The following is an 8318-nucleotide window of genomic DNA, read 5'->3' as shown; positions in this document are numbered from 1 at the left end:
AGGAAGGAGCATTTAGCTTTCAATCTTCCTCCCGTGTGCAATGTCACTGTGCTCTGTGCAGCCAGGGAGAAGGGCAGAGAGGGAAGGGGCCGGGCCCAGGGCTGTGCCCCAGGGCTGAGCCTTTGGCAGCTCCTTTGCCTGCCCCAGGGAGCCTGAGCTGCTCCTGCTGCCACTGCCAAGCCCTGGCCCTGCCCGGGGCTGGCTTTACAGCTGCTGGCAGCTCCAGGGAGTCCTTTCTGCCCCGACTGCCCTGCAAGGGGCTCCTTCCATCCCAGTGTGGGGCCACTGCAGGCACGAGGTCCCCCTGCCCCTGCTCCAGAGTGGAAGGCAGAGCTGAGGGAGTGCCTTGGAGGGCACCAAACACTCAGGTGCACCCACTGCTACTTGGGCCTGAAGGAGAATCTTCAGCAGGCTCACAGGAGCTGTTCTGTCCTGGCTTTCTTTGCAGTTGAACCTGATGATAAAGGCGATCCAGCTTCTAAACCCATGTCCAGGAATGACCTTCTGAGAGATGCTGAGGGTAGGCCAAGGCCTTTCCCCCGGGAGAGCTGCCAGCTCAGAGCCCAAAGCTCAGCCATGGGGGCAGAGATGACAGAAGCTTTTGTGGCTGTTGAGTTTCAGGCATGTCTGCAGGGAGGACTTTTCAGACGCCTTTGCTGGTTACTGCACGCAGGCCTGGCTCCCATCGCAGGGGTGAGTACTGTGTCCCTGCTGACCCCACAGGCTGAGCCCTGCTCTTGTGGGATCCATTCCTGGGAAATGGAACTCTGTTGCTCTAAGGTCTTCCAAGGGGAAAGAACAAAGCTACAGGACACAAGGAATCCCATGGGCTACCTGAATACATGAGGAAAATGCTGAAGGAAATGCAGCAGGCAGGAGGACAAGGTGGGTGCATTTCCCTCATGCTTCCCCTGGGTCTCAGCAGCCGGGGCCTTTGGCTGCACATGTGGACATGCCGTGCCCAGCACAGTGGGAAGGGATCCATGGCAGCCTCTCTGCCCCACTGCTGCTTTCACGCCCTGCAGGGCTGCTTCCCAGCTTGGCTTAGCTGCAGCTTCTGCCCAGCCCCTGCAGGAAGGCATTTGGCATCAGCTGACAGGCAGCCCAAACTGTACCACGGGCCTGAGATCCCCTGAAATTTCATAGTCTCCAGGATGATCACTAAGGGCAGGTGTTATCATGAAAGTGGACCCTGGCCTACCCAGAAAATTGTGTGGATTCCTGATCCTTAGCCATGTCTTTCACAACTACTGGCTGCTGAAGATGCCACCTCCCCAGTAGGGAACAGCTATACCTGATCCAGCTGTCCCTCTTCCTTTCTCCAGAAGTGGATGGAGAGGCTGTGCAGAAGGCAGCGTTTCCCGAAGGAAGCAGTGGTTCCGTGCCAGCCTCTGCTGCAGGAAGACAGGCGATGCCAGGCACAGGCACAGGAGGTAATTGCTGTGCCTCTGGGCCTGAGCCCTGCTGAGGCTTCAGCTGCCCTGTCTCTGCTGCCTGGCAGTGCGGGCACAGTCTGGAGAAGACTGGCACAGCCCAGCGGAATTATCCCAAACAGGCTCAGGGCACTCGGGTACTGAGCAGTCCTGCTGGGGTCCGTCCGTGGGAGACACATCCCAAAACCTGGGAGCGACTGCACGGGGTGCCCATGGTGGGGAAAGGGGAGAGGGGGAGAGCAAGGCTCCAGTGTGTCCTGAGAGGGCTTGACTATGTGCCCTTGGGCTGTGGGAGCTGTCCCAGCAGATCGAGGAAGGGCGGCTGGGAGGACAGGCAGGAGGGAGTTTGTGAGGGATACTTGCAGCACTGCCCGCTGCAAGGGTTTAAAGGAGCATTTTCCTTGTGCGACTGAGAGAACCCCCACGGGCCCTGGGCTGCTCCAGCCACCTCTCCAGGGATGTTGCACAGGGCCTGCAAATAGGATAGGGATTGACCATGAGCCTGCCCAGAGCTCCCCAGGCCCCTGTGCAGCTTTGGCTTTGTCCATTCACATCTGGCTCCCATGGCCTTACCCGACCTACATGCAGTGCCCAGTTCCCTGAGGCAGAAGGGGATCCCAGCACATCATGGAAATCCTTCTGATCTTTGCAAACTTCTAGGTTGGGATCAAGACATGGATTATTTGGAAAACCTGCTGGATTATGGCTTGAGACTCATGGGAAATCCTGGAGGCAAGTGCTCAATGTACCTTTCCTGAGAGAATACACAGTGAGCAGGTGGCAAGAGCTCATACATTTGCCCTTTCACTTTAGATTATGTGAAGGTTGATGGAATAAGGAAAATTTGCCTTGCTCCCTTCTGGAGCCCTGAGGGGTCCCACAGGATCACTGTCAGTGGGAGGAAGGAGCATTTAGCTGGCCATCTTCCTCCCGTGTGCAATGCTAGTGTGTCCTTCCATGTGCTCTGTGCAGCCACAGAGAAGAGCAGAGAGGGAAGGGGCCGGGCCCAGGGCTGTGCCCCGGGGCTGAGCCTTGTGGGCAGCCTGAGGATCTCCTGCAGTGCCACAGGAACTCTTCTCTCCTGCCTTTCTTTGCAGCTGAACCTGCTGGTGAAAGTGGTGCAGCTTCCCAACCCACGTCCAGGACAGAGCCTCTGGGAGATGCTGAGGGTAGGTCAAGACCTTTCCCCCTGGGAGAGCTGCCAGCTCAGAGCCCAAAGCTGGGCCAGGGGGGCATCGCTGCAGGTGCCAGCACAGAACCAGGTACATGTGTGCCCTCGCCCTGCGCGATCCCCTTACCGCTCCTGCGGCTAAGGCATGGCAGCTGTTTGGAAAAGGGAGAGCCCTGACCCTGCCATGAAAGCCAAGACATTTTCTGAAACCTATCCCCAGTTTAACGCGCATGACATCCTGAAGATGCCAGCACCCAAATCAGGAAGTCTTCCATCTAATCCAGCTGTCCTTTTTGCTGTCTAAAGTGATGGACCAAACATCTGTGCAGAAGGAGGCACATCCTGGAGGAAGAATTTCCCCATGGGCAGCCCCTTTTCCAGGAAGGAAGGCGATGCCAGACACGGGCACAGGCACAGCAGGTAATTGCTGTGCCGGGCTCAGCCCTGGCCGGGGCTGTGTGGCAGCAGCTCTTCCCCCAGGGCCTGCCCTTGCCCGGCCCGGCAGCAGCCAAAGCTGGAGGCGCCTCGGCTTCCAGGCCTCTGGAGCTGGTTCAGAGCCCCGGGGAAACGGGACTGGTGCAGCAACGTCCCTGGCGCTGCAGCTGCTGCGGAGCTGGCCCTGAGTGCCCAGAGGCCCAAGGCACAGGAGCAGCCCCGAGCGGGAGCCCAGCCGCCAGCCCAGGGCCAGAGCCAGCCCTGGCTCCCGACTGGGCAGGGGCTGCGCTGGCTCCTGACAGGGCCTGAGCCTGTCCCCTGGGGCTGGGGGAGCTGTCACGGGGCAGGGAGGGCCAGGGCTGGCAGTGGCTGCTCAGGGATGGCTTTGGCCCGTGTCCCTGGCAGCAGCCACTGCCCAAGCAGCTGCGCTGCCCCCAGGCTCTCCTCCCGGCCTGCTGGGCTTTGTTGGCTGGCACAGCCTGTGCCAAGGGCCGGCAAGGTGCCTGCAGGCCCCAGCTCTGGGGGAAACAGAGGACGTCCTGCCCGTATCCACCATGCTGCCAGCTCAGCAGTGCAGCACAGCACGGGCTCACACTCCCCATTGCTCCCACAGATGCAGCCGGCACCACAAGACCTGTTCCCGATGTCCAGAAGGGCCTCGGAAGTGGTTTCTCTAAGGGAGCAGGCTGGGGGCCAAGATTAATGACAGGCCTGCTTCTTTCGGCGATTACCATTATTTTATGCTTTGTCCGAATTTGGATTTACTGGAAAAGAAAATGGTGAGTGTTTTCTTCGCCTTTCCCCGAAACAGCTTCTTATGAAAATCTAATGCAGAGAGGAAACATTCCCAGAGAGCCTGGGGTGGAGCTGTGGCCAGTCCATGGTTCTCCAAATAACTCTGCTGAGGGTTCTGCTGCTGCCCAGTGCTTCCATTGGCCTCTCAATTGCTGGGCCTTGTCCTGGGGGCCCCGCTGGGGCTGCAGCCAGAGCTGGCTCCCACTGAGGCTGCCTGGCCAAGAGCAGCCCCAGGGGCACGGGGCAGAGGCAGAGGGAGGTGGGGAGGAGAAAGAGCAGGGCCGAGGTTGCCCTTGAAAGGCAGAGGCGCTCTGGGGCCCGCTCCTGGCCAGGGACCCTGCCCAGAGCCGTGCCCTGCTGGCCGGGGCCTTGAGGGGCAGCTGTCCAGCTGGGCCCAGCTGTGCCAGCAGCTCCAGCCATGCTGGGGAGCCTTGCCAGCTCTGGGCCCTGCTGTGCACCAGGGTCCCTGTGTGCCACTGGCAGCTGGGGCCTCAGCCACCTCCTCTCTCCACAGGAGCACCTCTGGACAGCAGTTGAAAGACGGTGGCTGCACCTCACTCCCAGACAGCTTGAGCTGCTCCTCCCACAGTAATAAGGGCCTGGACAGCCCTCTCAACTGTTCTGTGAAGGGAACCCAAGAGCAGCCATCTACAATGAAACCTCCTACTACCCTGTAGATCCCACTGCCCCCTGCTCTCCCCATAGGTCTCCCCAACATGCCTTCATCCCTGTTTTGATCTCCCTGCATCTCATCCCAGCCAATTCTCAAGTTCTTCTGGAGACCCCAGGCCCAGCCGAGCATGCTCCAGCCCCTCCTGAGACCAACACATCCCTTCCTCTGCCCCTGAGCTCCCTGGCCTTGCCCTCTAAACAACACTGGAGTTAAGCCCTGCTGCCCCACCAGGGTAGGCGATGGCCCCTTCTTCTGTTGCAATACAGAGATGGAGCTGTCACCGCAGTGTCTGGGAGGTAGCAGCAGCAAAGCCCACCCAGCACCAGCACTGGCTGAGCTCCGTGCCCAGGGGCAGCTGGGGATGGCCACGGTGTGGGCAGGCAGGAGCCGGGCAGGGGCTGCTGTGACCAGCGGCAGTGTCTCAATGGGCTGGGGGAGCCCAGGGGGCAGGCAGCAGCGTGGGGCTCCTGAGAACAAGCAACCCTATTTTGTCTTTGCTTTTCATTTTTAGAAATTTGACTTTTAAATAAATATTTTAAAATTCATTTACTGTAGAGAGACATCCCTAAATATTTATTCCCGAGTAGTGTAGTAGTTAAGGACTTTACAAAATAGTATTAGAATCCTGAAAAGGCAAACCTATTTTTTCTTCACTTTTAATTTTTAGAAATATTTAAAAATATTTTTTGTAGAGACATATCACCAAAATGTTCATCCCTTTTTCCAGAATACATTTGTATTTTTAAAGTAGTTTTACGGTTCTGGAAAGTTTTTTACACTTATACAATAAAAAATAAAATGGCATTTCTGTGGTAATCTTTACTCTGTGAAGAACTAAGACAGCCAGCCTGCTGCAGAGGCAAAGATCTTTTCCACGGGAACTCTGTACCTAGTCACAACCAAGTGACGTAAAACGTTTTCCCAGATATTTCCTGGGATTCTTGACCAGCTCAACTCTTAGTCTTCAGAGGCAAACTTTGCACAGTGTGGGAATCTCTTCAAGTCACCATCTTTGTTTGCTTCTGCAAGAACTGCCTCAGTTCCAGAGCAGGGACTTCTCTCAGCTTCCAGCTGCCCCCGGGCTCTCCTCCCGGCCTGCTGGGCTTTGTTGGCTGGCACAGCCTGTGCCCAGGGCCGGCAAGGTGCCTGCAGGCCCCAGCTCTGGGGGAAACAGAGAACGTCCTGCCCGTATCCACCGTGCTGCCAGCTCAGCAGTGCAGCACAGCACGGGCTCACGCTCCCCATTGCTCCCACAGATGCAGCCGGCACCAAAACACGTCTTCCCCATTCTTGGAAGGGGCTTCTGTAAGACCGGCCAAAGAGTTCCATCAGGGAGACCTGTACCTGTACCTGTACCTGTCATCAGCCATCCCCAAGCCATGTCCAATATCCCTGCCACAGCTGCATTATCAGCTTGTTTTTAGGGACATGCTGCCACTACCCAGAACAGGAGCCTCTGTCCCCAAAGGTGCTGGCCCTGGTGTCAGGCCAGGACTGAAGATGGGGCCCCTCTGCCAGGGAAGGGCTTGAGCAACATCTTTGGGCTTCACCTCTGCTCTCTGGCTAGTAGCAGCAGCACTGGCTGAGCTGATTGTCTGAGCACAGCCAGGAGTGCGCAGGCAGCAGCCGGGCACGGGGCTCCTGAGGCACCATGTTTTGTCTTCATTTTTCTTTTTTAGAAATTAGAAATTTTTAAAAATATTCAGACTTTTTTCTTTTTGTAGAAAGAAACCCCCAAATATTTCTCCCCTTTTCCCATAGAAGTTTAGGGTTTTTCAAAGGAGTTTTAGAATAGGAAAAAATGTAGAACATTTTTACCCTTCTAGAATAAAAAAGCCAGAATTTAATAGCCAATCTTTACTCTGGGAAGAACTAAGACATCTCAAGACACCGAGTCTACTGGAGAAGCCATTTGCCCTCTGAAGATTTTTACGTAGTCACAACAACCAATGAAAAACCTTTTCCCTGATATTTTTCAGAATATCTGACAAGCTTAGCTCTTAGTCTTCAGCAGCAAACTTTGAGTACAATGCTAATCTGCTGCTGTGAAGGTAGGTCTCTGTTTTGATCTTGGTTTAGGGCACATTTGGGAGATAACCTCCAAAGGCATTCTCTAGGAAACACATTCAAGAGGCCCCTCTCCCAACTAGATTGGGAAAAAGATTTTTTTTGGTGAAAATGGAAAAAAACCCCTCTTTATTTAATAGGTAAGGAATTCACCATCAGAAAAAATGATGAACAATGTTAAACAATAAAACCTCTCGCCACTTAGAAGAGATGACATGCTCAGAAGTCACCTTTGTGGCCTATAGCTCTGCTAACTCATTCTCTTCTCAGTCCCTCTGGCACTGGAAATGCTGCAAGCCTGGCCCAGCCCAGTGGGCCACAGCAGTGAGCTGCTGGTGCTCTTCTGGGTTTTCAGTCCAGAGGAGGTTTAAACAGTTCCACAAAAAAAGAAAAACCACAGTCCAGAGAAATTCTCTGCCTTAGCTAGCTAAAACTAACTAAAAATCAAAGTAGAGCTCTATCCTGCTGTCTGTCCTTGCCGCAGACAACACAGTGCAGGAGAAGGATGCAGAGGTGCAAGTGCAGTTTCTGATAACAAACTCCACGATTCTTCTTGCCCCCCCTTCACTCTTGGAACCAGACCTAAAGGCACAAAACTTATTTCTGGGCTCAACCCACAAATGGGGATACAAGCATCATGAAGTCATCCCAGGACAGTGTCCCAGCTGCAACTGGGGCTGCAGCTACCTCCCCTCTCAACAGCTGCCCCTCTGCAAGTTCACAAGAACAGCCAAACACCTCCGTCTGGGACACACCTGGCACACACTTCCCATCTCCATGCCCATGCCCGATGTCCCTGTCACAGCTGCATTACCAGTGTGTTGCTGCCGTGCAGATGCTGCCTCCACCCAAACAAGACCCTGTGTCCCTGAAGGTTTTGCTGAGCAACGGCCCTTGGATGAAGCAAAGCAATTACAATCAGTGTAATAGCCTTACTGGGGGATGGGGGACTCCAGGCAGCTCTGCATAATGCACTTTATTACATCCAAGACATTACAGCAGTCCAGGGTTGTGGGTGACAGAGCCTGTGCCTGCAGCTGTCAGCTCCAGCTGCACACAAGCCTGAAGACCCTTTAGTTTTGCTTACAATGCATTATGTACTTTTCTTTGCTGAGCATCTTAAGAGAGAAGAACCAATTGGTACCTTAACATTTACCTAAAAGCTGTCATAACTACTGTAAATACCACATTCATGTTATTGTTCTCCAATCACTAAAAGTTAGTACATTACAGTTTAAACTAGAAGTTGTTGAAAATTCTGAGAGCTTCTTTTTACTTGCAACATCACCCATCTTGTTCCCTGTGCTATCTTCATGACTGGTGAAAGCATCTACTTCTTTCAAGTGGGTTTATCCTTTGCTCCAGATCATAAAGCCCCCTTCTCACTAATACACCATTTGCCTTCTCTAGGTATCTAGTAAGAGTGGCTCAGCAATTCTTTTATTCTATATCAAAACTTGCTTCCATCTCTATTTCTTCTTCAGATTCCACATTCAAAAATCTCTCTGCCAAGCACACATAGCTGTGAGACTTTCTTGTCAAACTTTCGTCCTTCCCAACAAATCAGGGCAGTCCATTCATAGAGATGGGGGCACAATCTGGGGGTACAGCTGAGGCCATGAGGTCACAGCAGGGCTCTGGGGTCACAGCAGGCTGAGCTCACAGCAGGCCCTGAGGTCACAGAGGTGCCAGAGCCCCGTGGTTGCACAGCAGCACAGGGAGCCAGCAGTCAGTCCCTGAGCAC

General features: G+C 54.2%; 1 long non-coding RNA gene across 1 annotated transcript; it reads left to right on the top strand.

Moving 5' to 3' along the window:
- The first annotated feature begins 352 nt into the window (after positions 1 to 352).
- LOC135307294 (uncharacterized) lies at positions 353 to 2190 on the top strand. Its single transcript, XR_010367999.1, has 5 exons — positions 353 to 520; positions 622 to 693; positions 781 to 885; positions 1326 to 1433; positions 2094 to 2190. It is a non-coding gene; the product is annotated as an uncharacterized LOC135307294 (long non-coding RNA).
- The last annotated feature ends 6128 nt before the right edge of the window (positions 2191 to 8318 follow it).

Source organism: Passer domesticus, chromosome 9, assembly GCF_036417665.1.
Source record: "Passer domesticus isolate bPasDom1 chromosome 9, bPasDom1.hap1, whole genome shotgun sequence".
Lineage (NCBI taxonomy): Eukaryota > Metazoa > Chordata > Aves > Passeriformes > Passeridae > Passer > Passer domesticus.
This window is presented reverse-complemented; position numbering and strand designations above follow the sequence as displayed.